This window comes from Chiloscyllium punctatum, chromosome 25, assembly GCF_047496795.1.
Source record: "Chiloscyllium punctatum isolate Juve2018m chromosome 25, sChiPun1.3, whole genome shotgun sequence".
Classification (NCBI taxonomy): Eukaryota; Metazoa; Chordata; class Chondrichthyes; order Orectolobiformes; family Hemiscylliidae; genus Chiloscyllium; species Chiloscyllium punctatum.
In genome coordinates, this window is record NC_092763.1 from 52544119 (window position 1) to 52570538 (window position 26420).

The window sequence follows — 26420 nt, forward strand, 5'->3', positions numbered from 1 at the left end:
ATTCCTTATGTACGTTCTCTTTGTCCAATAATTTGAAGTACTTCATCAGTGTCTTTCCCTTTGTGATAAAATCAGGAGTGGGACATTTTCCACAGTAGCTCACTTACAGCTCCTTGAATGGTGAAGATTTTTTGTTGCCTTGCAGGAAGAGCTGAATGACCTTCAGATCTGCACTTAAAAATGACAGGAAACATTGGTGCCTTTTGTAATAATCACTTAGAACACAATAAAAAGGAATTTATTTTTTCTTGATATTCAACAGCACGAGCATTTTTGAGACTCCCTTTAGCCCCCATCACTATTAACACCTTGGAACTTAAAGTTTACCAAACTGATCAATTTGCTTGATTTGCACCCATATCACCAGGATTAATATCAACCCTCTCTGCTACTGTGGATGCCTTATGTTCAATTGACGTGCTGTAATACATTAATCACTTACAGTTACATTGCCTGACTGTTTTGCTTAGGGTAGGACAAGAACAGCAATGTTGTGAGAACATAATCACATCAAAACTCCCCTTAAGTCTCACACCATTCTCACTTAGAAATATATATATTGTTTTATCTTAAACAGCACTGGGTGAATATAAAGTCATTGAGATGTATAGCACGGAAACAGACACTTCGGTCCACTCGTCCATGCCGACCAGATGTCCTAAAATAATCTAGTCCCATTTGCCAGCACTTGGCCCATAATCTGCGAAACCCATCCTATTCATATACCCATCCAGATGCCTTTTAAATGTTGTAATTGTACCACCCTCCACCACTTTCTCTGGCAGCTCATTCCATACATGTACCACCCTCTGTGTGAAAATGTTGTCCCTTAGGTCCTTTTTAAATCTTTCCCCTCTCACCCTAAACTTATGCCCTCTAGTTCTGGACTCCCCTAACTCAGGGAAAAGACCTTGTTTATTCACCCTCTCCATGCCCATCATGATTTCATAAACCTCAATAAAGTCACCACTCATCATCTGATGCACCAGGAAAAACAGTCCCAGCCTATTCAGACTCCCCTATAACTCAAATACTCCAACTCCGGCAACATCCTTGTAAATCTTTTCTGAACCCTTCCAATCGTTCCAGTAGGAGGCAAACCAGAATTGCAAACAATATTCCAAAAATCCTGTATAGACCCAACATGATCTCCCAATTCTTATACACAATGCTCTGACTAATAAAGGAAAGCATACTAAATGCCTTCTTCACTATCCTATCTATCTGCGACTCCACTTTCAAAGAACTATGAGCCTACACTCCAAGGTCTCTTTGTTCAGCAACACATCTTAGGACCTGACCATTAAAGTGTATAAGTCCTGCTCTGATTTGTTTTTCCAAACTGCAGTACCTCACATTTATCTAAATTAAACTCCATTTGCCACTCCTTGACCCACTGGACCATCTGATCAAGTTCCTGTTGTAGTCTGAGGTAACCTGCTTCGCTGTCCACTACACCTCCAACTTTGCAAACTTAGTACACCTCTTATGATCACATTCAAATCATTTATATAAGGGATGAAAAGTAGAGGATCCAGCACTGATCCTTGTGGCACACCACTGGTCCCAGGCCTCTAGTCTGAAAAACAACCCTCCACCACCACCCTCTGTCCTCTACCTTCAAGCCACTTCTGTATCCAAGTGACTAGTTCTCCCTGTTTTTCATGAGATCTAATCTTGCTAACGAGTCCGTCATGAGGAACATTGTCAAACACCTTACTGAAGTCCATATAGATCACATCTACCACACTCTCCTCATCAATCTTCTTTATTACTTCTTCAAAAAACTGAATCAAGTTAGTGAGACATGATTTCCAACGTACAAAGCCATGTTGACATTCCCTAATCGGTACATGTAATTCTTATCCCTCAGGATTGCCTCCAACAACCTGTCGAGGTAAAAACAATGACTGCAGATGTTGGAAACCAGATTCTGGATTAGTGGTGCTGGAAGTGCACAGCAGTTCAGGCAGCATCCAAGTAGCTTTGAAATCGACATTTCGGGCGAAAGCCCTTCATCAGGAATAAAGGCAGTGAGCCTGAAGCGTGGAGAGATAAGCTAGAGGAGGTAAAGGGGAAAGTGTGGGCACAGGTCTTGCAATTCCTACCGTGGCAGGGGAAGGTGTCAGGAGGGGATGGTGAGTTGTTAGGGGGCATGGAACTGACCAGGTAGTCAAGGAGGGAACAGACTTTGCCGAAAGTGGATAGGAGTGGGAGGGAAATATATTCCTGGTGGTGAGGTCCATTTGTAGGTGATAGAAATGTCGGCAGATAATTTATGCTGAGGTTGGTGGGGTGGAATGTGAGGACAAGGGGTATTCTGTCCTTGTTGAGGTTGGAGTGGTGGTTTGAGGGCGGAAATGCCCGACGTGAATGAGATGTATTGAAGGGCATATTCAGCCACGTGAGTGGGGAAATTTCAGTCTTTAAGGAGGGAAGTCATCTTGTGTGTTCTGTGGTGGAAGTGGTCTTGGGAGCAGATACACCTGATCAGGTCCTGGGGATTTATCCACCTTAGGCGTTTTCAGAGTTCCAGCAGCTCCTCCTCTGTAATATGAACATTTTTCAAGAGGTAACCATCTACTTCCCCACATACTATATCTTCCATGTCCTTCTCCAAAGTAAGTACTGATGCAAAATACTTGTTTAGAATCTCCCCTGCCTCTTACAGGAGACTCCTGCACTACCTGCCTCCATCTCCTACCTTCCCTGGAGTTAACCCATCTACCTGACTGTATTTGTGGTTTTACTCCCTTCCTATAACTGCCATCCATCATAGTACTTAGCTGCTGTAATTTCCTCATTGCTTCAAAATGCCACTCCAACCAATCCATGTGATCTGATAGTATTCATAGCCAAACACCGACTGCAGACACAATCATCAGTAGCATAGAAATTCTTCCTAAACTACCACATTCGACAGGAAGAGCACATCACTCTACTGCAGGCCATCTTTGCACCTTAACAATGTACAGAAAATAGCACAGACTTACTGCTCTAAAAAACATTGCTCCAGGCTAACTTAGTACCTATATTTTACATTTTAAAATTTTAATCAAGAGACAGATCTCAATAAAACATATAATCAAATAGAACCCACTCTACTCATTTTAAAAAAAAAACACAAAGTTACACTTAAAAACCATACACTTATCTGTTCCTGTGCTGTGAGCTCTCCCACCCATCTTCCTCCAAGGTCAGCTGTGAATTTTGCTGTTTTTAAAATTTTTCTGAGGCACACTCTGATGAGCTTGGTATTCCTTTTCTAACAGTGAGAGGGAATTTACAACAGCTCTCCCATGACGACCAGCAATTAAAATTAAGTCCATGGTCTGGTGGCATGTTTAGTATCTAAAGCTCTGGATAAGGTAGGAGAAGGCTTACCAAATATCATCCTCACCATATGGCCTGCTTTATGTACAGCTGCATCAGGCTGTGCATACACCTTTGGTAGGCAGAGCCAAGTGCCACTACATACTGAGCTTCTACCTGTCCTCAATGTTGCAAAGGATCTGTTTGGCCTCGGTTCTGCGGAGCACTCCAAGTAATTGGACCTTTCTGTATCACCTGTCCTTTGCAGGAAAAAAAATTGAAAAGGAAAATACCTTTGACCAAAAACCCGTTAGACAGTCGTTTTCATGTCAGTTGTGCCATCGCCGGCTGCCCTCAAAGCGACTGCACTGGTGAAGAGATTCCCACATCTCTTTCTGAAAATGGGTCTTTGCAAAAGTGCTCTGTGAGTGATGCAGTGGTTTTTGTTGAGGTTCATCCTGAGAAGTTCCGTTACACAGTACTCTGTGCTCTCGGAGGTCTGTTGCCCAGGACGCATACCAAGAGAAACATCAACTGCCCCTGGAAATGATCTACTAAGTGAAAGATGCTTTTTGGTCTACCCAAAACCTGTTGGTCTTCCAGTGCAAACAGTTGAACTGTTTGCCGAGAGTAGCAGACTGGCACATGCCAAGGTCCAGGGACTACGTGCTAAGGCATTAAAGATTGAGGCTGCTGCTGCCAAGGAGCAGTGGGGACAATCCACTTTCTAAAGTCTTTCTGTCAAAGTGCAACGGGTGTCTATTCAGTTATTAGACTGTCTTGATCTTTTGAATGTATGTAAAGATAGTCCTGTATAAGTAAGAAATGCCTTGGGTTTTTGCGACTGCAGGAAATGCAAAATTCCAGTATTTGCTTGTTCTTCATATGCAAAGACTATATAGAACCGCTTCAGTAACCATATATATATATATAAAGATATTTTATGAATAAAGTGTAAAGCATTAAAAATATCTTCATATGCCTTGCCAACTTAAAGCCCTTGCTATCTGCTGAGAAAAACACTTAAAATTCAGAGAGCATGATTGTGCAGTACATCAGTGTGCAAGTCACCCTGCTGATAATGCGTGGCTTACTGCTTTCTGCTGGATAGGTAGGATTAAAATTACTCCTATGAGGTATGTAAAACTTTGTGACATTTAACGCATTTAAATAGATGTTAATCTCATACTAAGCACATTGCTGAACATCCTGAAATTCGAAAGATGCCTTCCCCAAGTTTCCACAGCCTTTGTGTCCCAATTTAAAGTATGCCAAGTTTGTACAGAGAATCATCTGTGAGATATGTTTTGCTTCAATTACTATTCCATATGCATATTTACTGCATTGGTAATATCCAACAGCTCCTTTGGTAAATAATAAAAGAGAGTGTAAGGGAGGTTTGATTATCTCAGTCACCATAACGGTAATGAAAAATCTCTTGTAAAACTATAACTTTTAACATTGGTTACAGGAAATTCTTCTGAAAATGACAACCACTTTGGCTCAAAACAAAACATTTATAGAATGTAATATCTTGCAGTTTAGAAAAGCTTAAATTTGACAAATAGTTGATTACTATGAACAGAGAATAATGTTACATGGACAACAGCAGTGACTATTTTGCACATAAAATATGTCAACAGCCACAGGTTGAATTAAACTATTCCCTTTGAAGGAAGGGTTGAGAACCAGAGGACACTGATTCAATAATGATAATGGCATTTATTCAAGAAACGTGTTCACAGTTTGAAGGCTGAATTGCAGGAACTATATTAAAATATCATATTGACAAGTGATCAGCTTAAAAGGATGTAAACATGAAACAATCATATCGTAATAAAGATAGACAAACAAATTCTGCAGGCAATAGGGATGTGCTGGGCAGGATATTGAAAGACCTGCAATGTTAAATTAAGTTGTGTTAACACTCTAAGCCGTTACACAATTTCTACAAACACTACAGTGTATGTAAATATCATCATTTCAGTGCATCATCAGGGATCTGAATTATGCAGGAAAATAGGATCACACTGATAGCTCTCCATGCTGTATTTTTAGAGGATTGAATTTAATTGAATTTCTACATGTCTTGATTACCTGTGTACATTAGAGTAGCTGTTTCTAAAATTAGGTAAGTTTCAGAAAATCTGTTATGCACTTTGTACAAGAGTTAACTTTTCTTACTGTGATGGGGAAAAGAACCAATGATATTTAGTGAGTCATAAGGATCTGAAGGCATTGTGTAAAATTTGGTGGAGTCAGATTCAATTCTGGCTTTCAACAGGGCACCTGAATAAGCAGCAGAAGTGATAAGTTTTATGGGTTTAAAGGGAAACGACCGGGAATAGCATAAATTGAGTTCAGCTTGCAGTGTGCAATCGTACTACCTTTGAAAGTTTTCTGAGACTGGGGCTAAGATTTCAATTTACAGGTGACATAATGCCTGGCCATTTACCTTTGTGATCTTTCTAGAGATAGCCAACTATTGGCTTTGGTTGTGGCAGGTCAGGAACCTGGCAGGGCCAACGGGAGAATCTGCAGAATTGTCCTGTCAGTACCTCCATAAGAAGAGATAGTTGCTGCTGTAGCGTGTAGGAGAAGGCAAGGGCACATTAGTGAAGATCGTTCTGAAGATAAGTGAAATGTTTAGAATAACTTGTGGTCACAACTACAAGTCCCCACTAGCATGAACACCCCCCCCCCCCCACCCCCCCCACCCCCACTGTGGCTTTAGGGGCTGGCACATGGGTTTAATTACAGGAGGACTCACTGGACCCTCAGTTTGTCACAGGGAGACCCCACAGTGTGGGGCCCATCTACTGCCAGTAAGATTCCGGCACCTTCCTTAAATTGACCCTAAATGGCCAGTTAATTATTTATTATATCTGTTGCCAGGTAGATAGCTGCTTCTGTTGTCCATCTGTTTGTGACAAGATTTTCTGGAGTCACAAGTGGCTAACCTGATTTACAATTCTGACAAATGACCATTACTCCCACGTCTAGTACTTCCTCCTAAGACTGGTAAGATCCTACCCACAGAGAGCCAGTATAGACACAAGAGGTTGAATGGCTGCAGTATGGAGTGTAAATATTCCACAATTCTATCAATATATGGGAATAAATAATAAGTCTGTATTGAGTTTTTGGTTGAGGAAGGATTGTCAGACAGGATACCAACAAATCATGAAGGATGAAACATTCATTTCCTCTGAAGCACAAGCAAGCTTAAATTGTAGATTTCCCCAAGTTGCTGCTTGTCTCCTCTTGCCAGCTGAAAAATTGCAGCTGGAGGATAAGTGGCCAGTAAGTAGCCATGAATCAGGAAGAGCCTCAAATGAAATGAGGCTGACAGGCCACTGAGACCTCACCTACTGCCTGTTAAACAGTGACCAGGTCAATGGTTTGTAAGTAGGGAGTCAAAGGCTCCCACTGAATTTTATGAGACCACCCATCCTCCAAACCTGGCCACTTGAATTGATAAATTTTGGTCCAAGAGTTTGTAAAAACTTTCATGACAGGATGCTTTGGCCAGTTTCTCCAGTCAATGCCTTTAGATTTGTAGTTGTGGCTGACTGTTTAAGGCAATGGATTAGGAAATACTTTGAGCTCTCATCACGCGTGTTTTGAAATCTATTAGCACAGTTTCTCTTCACTCCTGCTTTTAAAGGTCTTGTGGCAAGAAAATATGAGTATAAATCCTATCTGGCACAGAACCAAAGAGATTTATAAAAAAAGTTCAATTTTTCTTTCCCCAAATGAGTAATCCGATTTCATTGTTTTAGTGTTGGTTGTGGGATGCTGTTAGTTTGTTCATCGTATACTACAAAACAATACATTAGCTGAAGCACACCGAGAAAGAGCACTGTAAAAATGTAAGCATTTTTTTCAACCAAAGTTAAAGCACTGCTGATAATCTTGTATGTTACTTTCCTTTCAAGTAATTGGCAAGATCAGTTGGCAGTAGGAATTCTCATGGATATGACTGGTGATTATGATTATTGCATCTTGCTGTGGTGACTCAATCAGGAATGGACAATTGATGCTTTGTATCACATTCAATGCCATGTCCCTGCTACAAATTAACACTCAAGTCAAATTAAGTTTTCACTAACTGGTAATAAGATACATTAATGAGGATCTCTTTTACCATTATTCTCTTACTTGCTAATAGGCAAAACAATTTAAAGTTTGGTGATCTTACTGACTTTCAGCTGAACTTATGAATGCTGATTAAGAAATTGTCATCACTGTTGTCTGCAAGAATGAGAGTGTTCACACACATTACTGCAAATTCATTTAGTTCTCAGATAAAGCACTGACAGCCACTAAGTTAATGAAAAAAAGACACAGGGTGGGATTCTCCCCTGGAGCAGTACATTTATTCTCCTGTTCAGTTCACGCTGTCAATCTTCTCTCTTCCTTTAGATGATGTTAATGTACACATCAGATTGTCTCCAGCAGTACTTCCAGGCTCTCCCACTTCAGACCCATTCTTAGTTCATGTCCCATTTTCAATACTGTGCTCTCCTTCCACCTCTTCACCTTGGGGATCTACATCAATGTAGCTCGAAGCTTTGCTATCTCAAGCCCTAATACTCCTCTATTCAATCATTACTCAAAAGCAAACCTTAATCTCTTTGCCCCTTCTTGAACATCAATTCAAAATACCTACAATTTTGTTGTTACTGCAAGATACTGAAGACTGCTGCACATGAGCAGGAATTTCTGATCTGGAAGGAGTTTGTGATTTTGTGAGATTGTCCATTCATTATGTTGAGTGAATTTTTAATGATTTAAAACAATAGATGGAAATAAGAGCTAAGAGTAGGACTGGTTTTCATTCATAAATATAGATGGGCAATAAATAGCTTTAAAACACCAATTAACTGTATATTATGAATGCTTGGCTGTATCCATTTAGGACTGTGAATCCTTGCCGATTTTTCCCTTCGCTAACCCAGGTATGCAGCAACAAGTTGAAACAGCTCTACCTGTGTTCCAGCCCAGATAAGTTAGCTCGGCGTAGACCAGGAATCAAACCAAAGCTCTGATGGTCTTTAGGTACTGAACTAATCTGTCCTCATAATCTGCTGTAGATGCAGTAATGGGCTTTTTCCTTCAGCACAATGTTGGTAATTGACAAGGTAATATTTATGGTTACTCCGTAAATACGAACTATACGTATTAAACATCATGGGTGGCATGGTGGCTCAGTAGTTAGCACTGCTGCCTCACAGCACCAAAGTCTTAGATTCAATTCCAGCCTCGGGTGACTGTGTGGAATTTGCATATTCTCTCCGTGTCTGCGTGGGTTTCCTCTGGGTACTCTGGTTTCCTCCCACAGTCCAAAGATGTGCAGGTCAGGTGAATTGGCCATGCTAAATTGCCCACAGTATTAGGGGCATTAGTCAGAGGGAAATGAGGCTGGGTGGGTTGCTCTTCGGAGGGTCGGTGTGGACTTGTTGGGCCTGTTTCCACACTGTAGGGAATCTAATCATCCTGAAAGATCTGACAGATGTTTATTTCAGATCCTGTTACCTATATGTGTTACACCCACAGGTACGTTAACATCCATTTCAGCATACAGCAATTGATTACAAATGGTGGTACATGTCCCTTAGCGCGTCATACTGTAATTGTCCTCACTAAGATGATGACACATCTTTATACATGCCATAACATCATGAGCTTATCTCTTAAATGTATATTATATACTAGCTGTGAGACAGAATGACACCTACTAGGCCATCAATGGAGCAGTACCATTTTGCCTTATGTCCATAATCCCACTGTCTGTGTTCCCTCTCTTTATTCCGTTGTGTATTATTGCTCAGAAGAAAGGCAAAATGATTAGGTAGGCTTTTTTTCATTTTTCATCTTATGAGATTTAAAGACTATTGAAGTATTACGTTCTTTAGTAATCATGATATATGGATACAGATAAGCAGAATGTTACAGAAAACTCAACATGACCTGATGAATTTTGTGTCTGAAAAATATGCAAACCTTGAAAACACAATTTGATTTTCAGAATGTATATTACATTTTCACCCAATTTCTGTTTTACTACAAGGTCCAGGAAACAAAGTAAAAGCAATTTGATGTCAACTGTACAATAAGGATATAAGATTTATAATAAAATGATTATTAAAAGTTTTCTGTCCGCAATAAATGCAGAACAAAATCTGGAATATCAAATTGCATTCTTTGAGATTTTCCATCATATTTATTACTAATCTATTTTGATAATCATTGTTGCTGTTTTTGGTGAGAGGTAAGCTCATCACAGAATCAATGTAACAGATGAATAATTCAAATTCAATAACACTCTGTCTCTATCAATAACAAAACTAGGAAAGATCCAGTACAACTTTAATTGAATTTGTCAGACACTTTTCCTTATGTGATTAGATCAGTGATTTAAATATTTTATGTATAAGGTTTGGTGCTTAATTTCCTGCCAACACTCATGTTGTACATTATGCTGCTACAAATTGCATCCAGAACTCCATTCCCTTCCTTTGTGATTTTTGTTGCTGAACCAGACTGTTTGCAACTGCTGGACATCCTATTTAATGCTGAGGTTGATGTTTTGACTCCAAATCTTTCGCAGAAAGACTGACCATTATTACTATTATTTAATCTTTGATAAAGAATCAATGATATTTATTCCTCTATCACTTCAGCATTATTGTCCAGTATAGTGATTAGATTACTTACAAGAGATTAGATTGGATTACTTATTTACAGTGTGGAAACAGGACCTTCGGCCCAAAAAGTCCACACTGACCCGCAACCCACCCATACATTTACCCCTTTCACTACAGGCAATTTAGCATGGCCAATTCACCTGATCTGCACATCTTTGGACTGTGGGAGGAATCCCACGCAGATATGGGCAGAATGTGCAAATGCCACACAATCAGTTGCCTGAGGAGGGAATTGAACCAGGTCTCTGGTGCTGTCAGGCAGCAGTGCTAACCACTGTGCCACTTGGGACCATCTTTGCTTTATTCGAATATTACCCAGGAAAAAGTGAGGACTACAGGTGCTGGAGATAAAAGTCAAATAATATGGCACTGGAAAAGCAGGTCAGGCAGCATCTGAGGAGCAGGAAAATCAGCGTTTTGGACATGTGCAGGGCTCATGCCCAAAGCGGTGATTTTCCTGCTCCTCGGATGCTGTCTGACCTGCTATGCTTTACAAGCACCACACTTTTCGACTCCAATATTACCCATCCAGTCACAGCCAGAATACCATTAACAATGTTTTCTGTTCGCATTCCTGCATCATTACATGCAAAGTTCATATTCTGCAGACCCCATTCATGTTTCTCACTGATGATATCGATCATTTTTCAAACTGTTCTTCACCTCTACCATTCCTGACCACTCCACTGTCCCTGTACACTTACATAGATTATTTAGCACTCACTCATGAGAACACTTAATGTCCTGTATCTGAAACTTCGGAATTAATTCAGTGCAGGTCATGGCCAGTTTTGACAGGCGGCATTGGAGAGGGGGTTGAAATCTAACATTTTAGTACAAGAAGGGGCCAAAATTGGGGAAATTTGATTTGTGCTTGAAATTCCCTGAACTTTTGAGCTGGTTCAATCCATTGGCTGAAAAAAAATCCCACCCAGTAGAAACATCTGCCCACTGTCTTCAAATCTTGGTATAGACTCTACATGCTCAATATTGATTCCAACTCCCTTGTAGGCCATTGGACACATAAAAGAACTGAGGGTATTGTGTCCAAATAATAAAAACCATTGCACAAGTATAAAATGTAATTAACAAAAAAAAACTAACTAAGATTTTAGCCTCTATCTTAATAGAGTTAGAATTCATATTTCGGTTATAGAGTCTTACTCAAACTCGGTCTGGAATATTGCATTCAGATGTTGACACCATATCTCAGAAAGAATATGTTACCCTTGGTATAGTTGCAATATGATTCTCCATGTTGATACTGGTTATTAAAGGGTGAAATAATGAGGGAAAGTCATATAAAGTGAGCCTTTGTTCTCTTGAGTTTTGGAAATTGAAGGTTGATCTAATTCAGCCGTTTAAATGAGAAACGGATTGATAGATGCAGATAATCTATTTCCTGTGTTGGGATGTCCAATGAGAGGGAGTACAATATGGAACTCCAACTAACCACATAGAAGTGAAATCAGGAAGCTTTTCCTCGATACAAAGGATTGGTGAAAGCTGACATCTTTTCCCCTAAAATGCTATACATGATGAGTATTTTGATTTTTTAAAGTTTGAGCTGGACAGATTTTTGTTAGCTAGGATTATCAAGAGATAGCAATCAAAGCTGAGTAAATGGGTTGTGGTACAGATCAGCCATGGAATGAATGCATGGCAGAATCAGCCCAGGAAAGCTGAATAACCATCAATTCTTGTGTTTCTGGGGATGTAGGGTATAATGTCCTGGACACAAGGAGGGGTTGTTACTGATGTAGGTCTTCAAAATATCTCATTATGATTGCTGACATCCATCTGAAAGATGATGATCTGATTAGGGCCAACAAATTGAGTTATGGTAATCTGGTTGTTATAGACATTGATTGGAAATTCTGGAAATGTCCTCCATAGGTGCATTGAAGGAACCTTAAGGAGAAAGAGCAAAGGGGTGGTGGCGACTTTGATAGCCACTAGAAAAGAAAACCAGGCAGCATGTTCAGTTTCAGAAAGCTGCATTGATCTATGACAGACTTTCTGAAGAAGCAAAACCTCTTGCTATACTGCTTAGTCACTTCCAGGAGAGTAACACTTGAGTTGACTAAAGTCTTTTACAGGCTGTCCCCTGCTAATAGATTCACTGGTTACTCATCCTAGTTGCTGAAGCATCTGCTGATGATGACAATCCTCTTTCCCGAATAGATGCTGTATTTCAGCAGAACTGACACCAACGATAAGCTGAGAGAATGCAATCAAAGTTACAAACAAAAGAAGGTGGAATCACTGTGACTCCAAACTCAAAAGGTATATTGAACACAATAACATTACTGTTCAATGATCTATGAGCTTAAGCTGAGCTTTTCTTTAACAGGTCTTCCAGTCAGTGCCTGAAGCCAATTCCGCAAGGTTTTAGTTGGTTTATGGCTTTCATCATGCTCAGTTAAAATTACATCAGGTGATAATTGAATCACTGATTTCCATGTTAATTCCCATGCATTCTTAAAGAACCAGCTGCTTCCAGATGCTTTTTCATTCACCTAAGTAGCATCTGTTGTCAAGCTGGTGTCCAGAGTGATTCTTGTGAGAATATGGCTGGCAGCAATAACAGTTTGCATTAATATTGTACCTTCAATATAATGAAATGTCCTAAGGTACTTTAAGGGTGTGACAACAAATAAAATCTGACACAGTAAGAAGATAAAGGGCAAGGAGCCAATAGTTTGTTTGGAAAGTTGGCTGCAGTCCTGTGCTGCTGTCTCCACCTATAAGCAGTCAGTGCTTGCATGGCAGTGAGTTGCACATCTGAGAGCAGCTTGAAGTTCAGTGTCAGTAAATTGATCTTGCATTGTAGAGGTTTGTTCTTTCACTGCAAATTCCAAATATTCAATGGCTTCTTGCTTATGCTGGAATGCAATGGAGTCTGAGGCACAGCCATTAGACTCTGTATTCTGGGCTCTGATTAAGTTCATAAACATGTTAATGGAGAGAGCCACCATATCCATGTTGACGAGGATATGTTCTATGATCAGTGCAAAGTCTTGTGTCTAGGTGGTGCCAGGCACCTTTATGCTCCTTGGTGCACACAGGCATTTTAACAGGCCTTAAAATATATCACATTTTTCATTGTGCAAGAATATCATTTCTTCCTTTGGCAACTGCCCCATCAAAGTCCTTTGCTGCAAGATCCATCTGTGATCTTGCCCCCTAGCAAGCAGACACCTGTCCTGCTCTTGTGTCCTTTGATTCATGCAGTGTCACACATACAGGTCCTGCCTCTAATCTAGTTGTAGTATGAGAACAAGTGAACACAAAAACTGGTTATGTACTTCCTTTGTCATTTCTGTCTTTCTGTTAATTCTACCTGTTGTTCCTCCACCACTGTTTGATGAGGTTGGACAAAGGAAGAAGTGCACAGAGCGGGGTTATGGTGAGGCAAGCTGGGAAAACCTGAGCTGCATGAACATATCATTTACAACTTGTACATCTGAAGCAATTATAGAATGAGGGAGAAACATAATGTGAGAATAAAGTGCATGCTGCAAACTTCAATGATTTCAATGTACGGTTAACCATAGCTTCAGCAATGGCCAATTCAATGACAGTGACTGCTGTCCTCCTCCATCAGGATAGGACATGTAGGTGTGCATGTCCCCTCCCAGTTGGTTCTTACTGCCCCTGGTTATGCTCCAAATTTTCCCACAGATGAGGAAGAAATGTGTTAGCGAGTGTGGCACAAATGTTTAGTCAACATGATAGTTTTGCTGACAGTCTGTCCAAGCTGTGCAATGTGGATATGAGGTTTACACCAGCATGATATATGTGAGAGTGAGTTGAAGCTGGGTGATTATTGCTAGGTGACAAATGAATATGTGGTACATTAAGCACTGTGAGAGATTAATGTAGCAGTTGATGAGAGATTGAATGTAAAGTTACATTCACTAACATTATAAACTCTTGTGAGATTATTAAACCTTTTGTGACACTGTATCCAGATTCTTAGGGCATATTTGGCATAACCACCTCAGGTATTTGGTCACAACGTTTGTCCAGATGACCTATTGGCTCTCCAGAAGTGCTGCTTTACTAAGATGTCCAAGTATTCCACCAGTAAGTTTTAGATCATGGTCTGTCATCAGCTATCCTGTTGATTTACACTTCTAGCTCAGGTCAAACTTCACAAATACTTACAACCCCTGGTCCAGTCAAAATATAAAAGGTGTAGGTTTGTTTTAAATAATGCTGGTTAATGCTGCATTCTGCCTGATGTCATAATCTTTTTGCTTGCATATTTTCAGCAAAAAATGTTTGTGGGCTTGTTAACTCCCTTGCCAATATCTGTCTGTCAAACTTCATTCCAAAATTGCTAATGTAGATCAAAGGCCATCCAAAAAAACAGCTGCAAGTCATCTTTATTTCTTGCCTATTTGATTAATTTTACTTGTCATTTATCCAGTTGCTGTTGGGTGTGTTTGGTTAAAATTACTCTCAAAGATCTCACTAATTGGCTGAGTTTTGATGATGAGCAAAAAGTAAATGAAAACTTGAAGATTTTCCAAAGAATAAGAATGCACTGTGATAAAATATGTGATGGCTATAAGTTGCATTCACTTATACCTGTCCAGAGGAGGGTTTCTGGATTGTTAAGACATTCTGTTCCATTCTGCATATGGCAATAAGTTTCATTCTTACAATTTCTATCTTTTTATCATAAATCTAAAAGGTTAAAAATGTTAGGCTTTCAAAGTAAATTTTAATGGGTATTAAATCCCAACAAATGTAATATTATGAAAATATCACTGATGGTAATGCTTTCATTAACATTGGATTCATGCAAACAAAATTAATTTTTCATCCGCTATTTCAAGTGAAATAATAACAGCATTCTAAAAGAACGTGCTTATGATTTCACTGGAAATAGTTATCAAAGGAAAGATTCCTCCAATGAATATGATAGTGTCAAGCTATTCAAACCAAAGACAATTCTTTCCAACAGAGCTACATCTTAAGTAAATATCAGTTACTAATGCATTTGATCTTCAGTAATTATCAACATTTCTTTTATAATTGTTGTTTTAGCTTGGCTACTGCTGAGAGTCCTTTACTTATTTCGAATATTATATATTTATTTTTCTCACAGAATGTTCTTAACATTAAAATATCATCTCATCTATACTTCATTCAATAACATTACATCATGCTACTGAAACTTCTTTAAGCACTTTGCACATTTATTTTTACCATAGTTAATGGTAAGGTGGCTAACCTGATACCCTATGCATTCATATTAAGATTGAGATCTGCTTGTGTTCCATTAATCGTTTGTATTTTACTGATTTCCATTCAATCATTTTTCCTACTCCCATTTTGCCAACCCCTGACTGTCCTACCTCAAAATCACTGTCAGACCCAATGAGTCAGAGGGAAAGATGCTGTGGTGCTTGACTTACTCTGCTTGAGGGCATTTGTGTTTTCTTTGAGGGAGATGGAGGATTACAAATGTCTTGTTTTGGAATGCCAACTGCACATTGTGTTGGCTGCATTAGCTTCTCTTGTGTCTGGGTAATTAACCCAGTTCCACAAAGAACATTTACTGCTGGACAGTATAACCAATCCATTGCATCTAAGAATGCCGTCATCAATGTATAAAAATTAGGAAGACCCCATGGGCCCATCACTTGGTCAGATTGGTTTTGTTCCTAATCACGCCGCATTCCATAAGGCCATAAAATATAGGAGCAGAATTAGTCCATTCAACCCACTGAGTCTACTCCACCATTTGATCATAGATAATTGTCTCAACCCAATTCTCCTGCCTTCTCCCTTTAACATTTGATCCCTTTATTAATAAAGAAACCATCTATCTCTGTCTTAAATACATTCATTGACTTGGCCTCCACAGCCTTTTGTGGCAATGAAGTCCACAGATCAACCACCCTCTATTTGAAGAAACTTTCCTCATCTCAGTTCTAAGGAGTTGTTCCTTCATTCTGAGTCCATGCCCTTGGGTCCCAGTCTCTCCTACTAGTGGAAACATCTTCTTCATGTCCATTCTGTCAGGATCCCCAGTATTCCATAGGTTTCAATGAGATCTGCCTCATCCTTCTCAACTCCACTGAGTACAGATGTAAAGTCCTCAACCTCTCCTAAAATGACAAGCCCTTCATCACCGGGGTCACTTTTGTAAACTCTGTTGGACCCCACACCAAGACCAGCATATTCTTCCTTGGATGTGGGGTCCAACTTTGATCTAATCTGAGGTTTATACAGCCTCAGCAGTACATTGCTGCTCTTGTATTCTATTTGTCTTGAAATGAATGCTTGTATTCTATTCGTCTTGAAATGAATGCTCACATGGCTTACTGAATCTGCATGCTAGCCTGAAGAGAATCCTGAACTAGGACTGCTAGTTCCCTTTGTTCTTTAGATTTCTGATGCCTTTCCTAATTTAGAATGTAGTCTTTGCCTCTATTCTTCCTACCAAAGTGTGTAACCTTACACCTTCTCACATTTTATTCCACCTGCCACCTCTTTGCCCACTCTTCTAGACTGTCCAAGCTGTTCTACAGCCTCCCTGCATCCTCAATACCTCTGTGTCATCGACAAACTTCAAACCAATACCCTCAGTTTCTTCATTCAGATTCTTGATGTATATTGTGAATGGTTGTGGTCCAAACATGGAGCACCGCGGAACTCAACTAGTAACCAGCTGCCATCCTGAAAAAGACCCTTTTCTCCCCACCTCTCTGCCTTCTGTCAGTCAACCAATTTTCTATCCTTGCCAGTATCTTTCCCCTAACATCATGGGCTGTTATCATATTTAGCAGCCTCTTCTGCAGCGCCTTGTCAAAGGCCTTCTGGAAATCCAAATAGATCATGTCCACTGGTTCTTATTTGTCTAACCTGCTTGTTAAGTCCTCAAAGAATTCTAACAGATTTGTTAGGTGTGACCTTCACTTGATGAAGCTGTGCTAATTCAACCCTAGATTAACATGCACTTCCAAGTACTCTGCAAACTTAATCTCAAAAATGGACTCTACAATCTTACCAACAACCAAGCTCCCTGGTATGCATAGATTGTCTTATGAGGAAAAGCTAAACAATTTGGATGTATACTTATTGGAGTTTTGAAGAATGAGAGGTGATCTCCTTGAGATATAGGATACTTGAGGCATTTTTGGGTCAAATGCTGAGAGGCCGTTTCCCCTCATAGGAAAGTCTCAGAATTAAGTGGTGTCAATTTAATTCTGAGATGAAAAAGAATTCTTTCTCACAGAAGATTGAGAGTCTTTGGAACTTCTTGTCACAGACAGCTGTGGAGGCAGAACCCTTGTGTATATTTAAGGCTAAAAAAGATTTTTGATCAGCAGGCAAATCAAGGGTTATGAAGAAAGGGAGGATAGTGGACATAAGGAGTGTCAGATCAATCATGATCCTATATTTATGGCCGAGCAGGCTTAAGGGGCTGAATGGCCTACTTCTGCTTCCACTTCTTCTGGCCAAATGGTCATTGTCTGTTCCCAGGGGTATCATGCCCCATTGTGGTGGAGCCATGCATGAGAATATCATCCATATTGCATCAGACTCCATGAAGGCCTTCTAAAATGCTATTTATGGTAGATTGATCTTCCAAAGGGAATGATGAATGCATTTGGATATTCATCGATTGGGAGGTGCCAGAAGTGACTATTTGCACCTAATTTCATGAAGAATGAGCTTAGTGCTCTCAACAATTTTGGCTTTATTAAAGCATCCCAATTAATGTTGGATTGGTGAGAATTGTTAGAGGAGTAGGCATAAACTTCTGATCTTCCCTAGATTCAGGGAGGCGCCAAAGGACAGCTGAATTGCAGATTTTATGTCGTTGTTCAAAAAAAAGGGACAAGCATAAGTCCAGCAATTACAGACCAGCCAGTTCAACTGCAGTGTTGGTGAAGCTTCTGGAAACAATTATTCAGAATGGAATTAGTAATCACATGGAAGAAGATTGATGGAATAAGAATGGAGCTTTAATGGGAAAAATCACTGGAATATTTTCTGTTTGAAAAGATAATAAATAAGGTCAATGTAGGGACATAAAGTGCAAGAGCAAAGAGTTTATGCTGAACAAAGGGACTTAGGGGTGCTGATGCATAGTTCCTTGTAAGTGGACTCTCAGATAGACAGGGTAATGAAGGAGGCATTTGGCATGCTTGCCTTCATTAGTCAGAGCACTGAGTACAGGAGTTGGGATGTCATGTTGTGGCTGTACAGGACATTGGTGAAGCCACTTTTAGAATACTGCGTATAATTCTCGTCACCCTTCTATAGGAAAGATGTAATTATATTTGGGAGTGTGTAGAAAAGATTTACAAGGATGTTGCTGGGACTGGAGGGTTTGAGTAGGGAGACACTGAATAGGCTGGAGGTTTAATCCCTGGAGCATCAAAGACTGAGAGATGACCTTATAAAGGTTTATAAAGTTATGAGGGGCATGGATAGGGTAAATAGCCAAGGTCTTTGTCATAGGATGTGGTATTCAAAACTAGAGGGCATCGAATTAAGGTGCAAGGGGAAAGATTTAGAAAGGACCCGAGGCTTAACATTTTTACACAAAGTATATGGAATGAGTGGCCAGAAGAGGTGGTGGAGGTGGATACAATTACAACATTTAAAAGGCATCTGGATGGCTTTATAAATTGGAAGGGTTTATAGGGATATGGGCCAATTGCTTGCAAATGTGATCAGGCCAGATTGGGATGTCTGGTTGGTATGGACAAATTGGGTCTGTTTCCATGCTGTATAACTCTATGACTCTATAAGTTTAAAAGACACTTTCTGGGCACCACTCTGTATGGATGTGAACATGTTGGAAAGAATGTAAGAGTGTTTTTAAGTCCAGAAATGAGTAACTTCATTCATGAAGATAGATTGAAGAAGTTGGGACTGTTAGAAATAGCCAGCAAAGATTTATCAAAAGAAAACTGTCTTAGCTAATAGTTGGAGTTTTTTGAAGAAGTAATTGAAAGAATCAACGAGACTAATGTTGTCGATGTGGTTTTTGTATACTTCCAGAAGACATTTGATAAAGTGCCACACAACAGACTTGTATGAGTAGTTGGAACTCATGGAATAAGAGAGACAGAAGCCAAGTGTATGCAACATTGGCTGAAAGTTAGCAAATAGAAAGAAATGCTCAATGGATATTTTTTGGGTTGGAGGAAGTCTGTAATGGAGTTCCTCAGGGGTCAGTATTTGGGCCCTTGCTTCTTCTAATATATGTTAATGACCTAGAACTTCAAGTGCAGAAGACAATTTCAAAGTTTGCAAATGAAATAAAACTTTAAAGCATAGTGAACTGTATGGAGGACAGTGTAGACCTTCAAAAAGGCATCAACAAGTTTTTGGAGTGAATAAGTGACAGATTAATTTTAATGCAAAGAGTGTGAGGTGATGGATCTTGGTAAAACATGGATAGACAATATAACATGAGGGGTACAATTCTGAAGTGAGTGCAGGAGCAGTGGAATCTTGTTGTATATGTACAATGATCATTGGAAGTGTCTGGACAGGTGGAAAATTCAGTTAATAAAGCATACAATGTCCTGTTTTGCTTAAAAAGGGGCATTCAATAAAAGAGCAAGGAGGTGATGCTGAATTTATATAAGACCCTTGTTAAACCTCAACTAGAAACTATGTGTTGGGCTCTACACTGCAGGAAGGATGTGAACACATTGGAGAAAGTACAGAAGAAATTTGCAAGGATGATTTTAGGTATGAGAAGCTTTAATTATACTGGTAGCTTGGAGAGGTTGGAATTGTCAGCCTTGAAGAGAAGAAGGCTAAGATGTGATTTGATGCAAGCTTTTAAAATTATGAAGAGGCTGGATAAAGTAGATGAGGTAAAATGACTCACACTTAGAAAAGGATCAAGAATGGGAGGGTAAAGTTTTAATGTGATTTGCAAAAGCCATAACTGTGATGTGAGATAAACTTTTCTCACGCAAGTGGTTGGTCAGGAATGCATTGCTTGGAAGTGTGGTACAGGCAAGTTCAATTGAGGTATTTACGACAACATTGATTGATTAATTGAATAAAAGCAATCTGTAAAGGAGTGAGGAATGATAGGAGAATGGCATTGAATGATGATGGAGAGTTGGTGCAGCCATGATGGACCAAATACATTGCACGACAACACTTCTGTGATTCTATGCCTCTCAATAAGTATGCCAGAGATTTTCCCAAGCAGCTTCTTGGATTGGCAATGATAGAGGGAGGCACAGTTTTAACCATGGCAGTAGGGCAGTCACTGAAAACCTGGGATTTTTTGTCATATATTTTCATATTTACATGTTGTTGTTCTATACTATGTGAATTTTAATACTTATGTGCTGAATGTTCATAATTCGTCTTATGACTGGTTTATCTTTATTGGCATCTTGGCAGCATTTATTTTCAGGTGTTAAAATGGAATCCTATTGGGAAATAGTTTGGGAAGTATCACTGTTAAGGATGGGTGTCAACAGCAAAATTCTAAATTCTCCAGTGTAACTGAAGATGATGTATAATTTCTGCACAGCAACTTTTGTGATTCACATATAACACTTACACCAATGAACAGTAAGATTTCTGAAAACGTAAATAGTGAGGGTGCACAGTTTTATATTGTACGTACTTATGATGTCTTTAAAATTTGATGGAAAGCTACAAATCCAAGAATAGTCTGCAACTATGAAGATGCAAAGAAATGGTGGAAAACACAAATGGCAAACCAACTATCGTCCCTGCTTTCTGGACTCTCTTAGTATCAGACTGACTAACACTAATACAAAGTGGCATCTGACAATGGACTGTTTTTTCTATTTGAAGCCACCAGTTAAAAAAAACTTTGCTCATTTATAATTAAACTTAATGAATATATTAGCCCTAAGGTGCTGCATGGCAAGTAGACAATGGAAATTGTGTTGTGCTTTGAGCCAAGTTAATTGGATCTCAAATGTGACATTAGCCAAAAGCATTGCTATTTCACATAAAGTTTACTTTCTTAGTCCAAGGGCTGATACACAAAGGGGAAGCTATAACAGCAGTGATCTCATGTGTGATTGTGTAGCTTTATTGCTGTCATACCATAAAACAAATCAAGTGGCATAGAAAAAGAAGATTATTCCAATGCCTTTAAAGCTGCTCACAGCTCAGTTTTATTGCTTCTTCCAGTTTAATACAATACAACTAATTAATTGCAATATCTGAAAAAAAAACACAACTGATCCAAATAAAGCCTACAGGACAAAAGGAGGAGTGTTCTTCAAAACACTTGTGTTATTCAAAACCAGGAATGCCTTATTGGAAAATCAATATTCAGTTTTAAAATGAAATATGGTTGTACTTACAAGTGAAAAGAAAAAAAAATAAATGCTATCTTTTAGGTACTAATCGAACTTGCAAAATGCAAAATCTATATTGGCTTTACTTTCCTGTAATGAAATGAACCCAGAGGTGTCTGATAAACTGCAATAGTGTTTTTGTTCAAAGAGCAATTTTGATTCACCTTGATTGACTCCATGAAGGTACCATCTGTTTTTATGCAGAAAATAATCCACATAATTGACTTTCTACACATTCCCTTTAGATATCTGCATTTATCACCTTAATTATGACAGTGGTAACTTTGTCACTGCTTTATGCCTACTCAAGTCAAATAATATTTAGCATCTAATCTTAACTCTGTCAAGAAATTTCTGATTTATTTGTACAATGCATGTTGAGAACATTTTTATCAATTGCGCGCAAAGACTGAAACATAATGCCCAGTATATGCAAACCTTATGGTCAGACAGTTCCTTCCAAATGAAGAAGGGTTACATCCAAAAGATGAACTTTTCCACCTCCTGATGCTGCATGGCTTGCTGTGTTCTTCCAGCTTGTCTACTATGTGAAAATTGAGCAAGATCAGGCATGTAAGCAAAAGGAAAGTATTACAAGGAATGATAATCTGAACTAAAAGAGAAAATTCTGAGGATACTCTACATGTCAGGCAACATCCATGATCTAATTATTAACTCAGTTTTTTTCTCTTTAAAGGTGCTATGTGAATCGCTGAGGATTCCCAACATTTTCTAAATGTATGTAGACCACGATATAAAGCTCGACAGTATTCTGGTACTGGAGAATCCCTGAACTCAAAACATGGTAGCCAAAATGCAATGGTGACCTTCAACTTGGCTTATGTGGTACAGCCTAATAGGACCCAAGTGTGGGTACATTGCAGATAAATAAAAACCTGCAGAGTGAACATTGCAAATGAAACAAATAACTTCACATTTTGTGCAAATTCAATACTTTTGGGTCCAGTTAATAGCCTGTCTTAAATATCCCCAACTGAAAATGCACTTATCAGCACACGGAAACCCCATTATCCTTATTTAATAGGCTATGTTCAGCTTCCTGGTGAACTGTTTTGAATAACATTTGCTAGTACATTGATAGTGAAATAACTCCACAGAGGGCGCTATCCTGTCACCCTTTATTTCCATGTGGAAAGTTCTTAATACTGATCCAGCTCCCTCAGTGCTAGCTGTCAGAGTGAGCAGGATGCCTGCCACTCTTGTTTTTATTTGTCAGCCAGGGCTCCCTGATTGACCAGATTAACAGCCTCAATCAGGGAACTCATATTCTGAGGTTCACCTGGCTGATGTCATTACAATCACTACAGATAGTATTTTTGAGTTTTTGTTTTATTGGGGGAGTTTTGCAGCAACTTTAGATTTTCAAGAGAGACATGCAGAAAAAGGAGAAGGCACATTCTTAACAAAAACTCTCTCACAAATCTAACTCATGAGGAGCAATGCTTGAAGTACCTAAATGACTGTTTTCCAGCATTTGAGTTTTGAACCAGAGACCTTCAACTGCACTATAACCTGCATTATACATAAATGTATCTTTTAGGGTGGCACTGTGGTTCAGTGGTTAGCATTGTTCCCTCACAGTGCCATCGACCCGGGTTTGGTTCCAGCCTTAGGCGACTGTCTGTGTGGAGTTTGCAAATTCTCCCCATGTCTGCGTGGGTTTCCTCTGGGTGCTCCAGTTTTCATCCCACAGTCTAAAAGATATGCAGGTTATATGGAATTGGCCATACTAAATTGCCCATTTTGTTCAGAGATGTGTGGGTTAGGTACATTAGTCAGGAGAAATGTAGAGTAATAGGGTAGGAAATGGGGCTGGGTTACTTTTCAGAGGGTTAGTGTGGACTTGCTGGGCCAAATGGCCTGTTTGCACACTGCAGGGATTCTATGATTTCTACAGCCCAACTTGGAGGCTCAAAGCAGGGTGAAAATAGCACTGCCAGTGGTCATCGAAGTCACTGTCACCCTCAATTTCAATGTCAGTGCATCCTCCCAGTAAATGGCAGGCAACATTAGCAACATTTAGCATTCTCAGTCTGTTTTTACAGTGAAAGACAACAGAGGCTTTGTCGAAGAATATAAGAAGTTAGGAAAAGATATGGATCCTTGTACCTGCACTGTCATTTAATAAGACAATAACTCAATTTTTACCATATTTGCACTTTCCCAGCTATGTGAGACAGTTTCTTAGCATCTAGCTGCCAAGCACACTCAATATCTTACACATGGATGTAGGTTTGCTCGCTGAGCTGGGAGATTAATTTCTAGGTGTTTTCTCACCCTACTTGGTAACATCTTCAGTGGGCCTCAGGCAAAGCAGTGTACATGATTCCTGCTTTCTATTTATATGTTTGGGTTTTTGGGTTGGTGATGTAATTTCCTGTGGTGATGATATTTCTTATGGTGATGTCATTTCCTGTTATTTTTCTCAGGGGGTGGTAGATGGGGTCTAACTCGATGTGTTTGTTGATAGAGCTCTGGTTGGAATACCATGCTTCTAGGAAATCTCGTGCGTGTCTCTGTTTGGCTTGTCCTAAGGTGGATGTGTTGTCCCAGTCGAAGTGGTGTCCTTTGTTAATTGTATGTAAGAATATACTCCACCTGCCACCTTCTTGCTCATTCACTTAACCTGTCCATATTGGTTTACAGATTTTTTTTACATCATCCTCATAGTTACTGTCCGACCACACTCTGAATCTTCAAACTAGATACATTCCTCCTTTTCTCTTCAGCTGAGTCCTTAAAATAGGTTGTAAATAGCTGAGACCCCAACATTGTTTATTATGGCCTTCCACTGGTTACTGTATACCAAGCTAAAAAATATTTTTTTTCTCTAATCTTCTTTTTGTTCATTAATCACACACCCATCTGTGATGATGTATGTTTTATCCACAAATGCATGAATCCTTGTCTTGTTTAATAACTTTTATGTGTTACTTTTTAATCCAAATATATTACATGCAATGGCTTCACTTTACATAATCTGCTCATTATATTCTTTGAATAAAATATCGGACACAATTTCCCTTTTATAAAATTTTGACTCTCCCAAATTATATGGTGATTTTCTAATTGTCTTGTTAATATCTGACTAATAATGAGTTTAAGCTTTTTCCTAATGACTAATACAAAACAAACGTGTACTTCCATATTTTCTCTCCCTTCTTTGTGATTAGTGTTATTTCATTTAATAACTTCTAAATCATTGGCCTATTTTAGAATCTAGAGAAGTTTGAAAAAATCACAGTAGGGCATCCACATTTTCTACAGCCATCTCTTTTGAACTATAGGATATTATCAATCAGGTCCAGATATTTTGGAAGTTTATAGTTCGCTATATTTTCTCCAGTACTTTTCTTGGTTGCCAATATTACTTCTCTCAAGTTCTTCAACCTCATTAACCCTTTGCTTCCCCAATAGTTTTGGTATGCTTTTTGAGTTTTTACAGTGAAGACAGAAACTTTTTTTATGTTTACCATTTATTTCTTCTTCATTATAAATTTCTTGTCTTAGTATTAAAGTGATCAATATTTAATTCTGACATTCTCCTCCTTCTTATGTTCTTGTAGGAATTCCTACTATCTGTTTTTAGATTCCTGGTTAGTTTACCTGCATTTTCTATGTCTTCACTCACCAATTTTTGTTCCTCATTTGCTGGTTCCCAAAACTCTCCCAATTCTCACACTATTGGTTCTACAATATATCATTATTAAAAACTATTGCGTGTATTCCATGAACATTAATTCTGGTTTGTTCCCTACAAATGAGTTTGTCTAGCACTTACTAGTAAGTTTAGGATTTGTTGCCCATGAATTCAATGGCTTAGGCAGCCATTAAAGAGTCAATCAGAATGCTGCAGGGCGGGAGCCACATGGAGGATGAGAGAGGCCCTTTTCTCAAGGGCATTAGGGAACCAGATGCAATTTTATGACAATTGATGATGGTTTCAGTGTCACTGGGACTAATGATTGAATTTAAATACCACCAGCTGACATGGCATGACTTGAATTTGCTTGATCAGAACATTAGCTTGAGCCTCTGGGTTATGAGACCAATGGCATTACTACCATGTCACAATCTCCCCAGTACTTTCTCCATTACTTTGCTATCATGAGCCGATGGCCTCTGCAATGAGATACATGGAGGTTAATTCGGTGGACGGGGAAGATGAGCAGACATCTTAGATCCCTTCAGGTCAGATGAGCTATTGGTGGGCAAATTTTCAGGCTCCAGTTGCCCTGAAAGATCATTCCAGAATATCTCACCTTTCAATCCACCTATTATGTCCATTTTCAGTTTCTTCTTTCTCATCATTATGAAATATGCATCACTGACATAAAATATTGCATACCAACTTTATCCAACAACATTTCTAATGCTACAGACAAGAATGAACAATTCACCTTAGTTCATCCTTTTTGTATCAGTCTTGGAGGTGCCTTTGCTTATCCCTACAGTTCAGTGGCCAGAGCACAGCTTGTGGAAGCCCGTTGATTTTCAGTGGACAGACTGGGTTTTACTTTTGTGTTTGTGTATGGGCCACATGATGATCAATAACAAACTGGAAGAGAAAGCATGGGATTGCTAGGCAATGACTAGTTGGACTCCTGATTGTTGATATGACGGTCAGGTAAATTGATCATAAATATTCTTCTCCAGAAAGTGACTGTTTTGATTGTTTCTTCTCTTCAATCTTTACCAATTCATCTTCTTCAACGGGTGACAAGGCTTTTGTGATCATTGTTGATTATGTGGCAGGCAAAGTGAACTCTGGAACTTAGGAAAACAAAACATCTATAGTATAGTTGGACAACTTTCAGCCCATTATGATCTGCTGCTGGTCAGGGAATTAAAGTTATGCTTACTGTTATTACAGATGAACACAGATTGTTCACCACATACAGAATCCATGTTGTCAACAGATAGCCCTTTCCATCCAATAGCCAGCTCCTGGTTTATCATGATGACTCATGTGCAGATGGTGGATAGTTGCAACATTGAGGCATTCTGATATTTGCCAGGATACAGGATATTGATC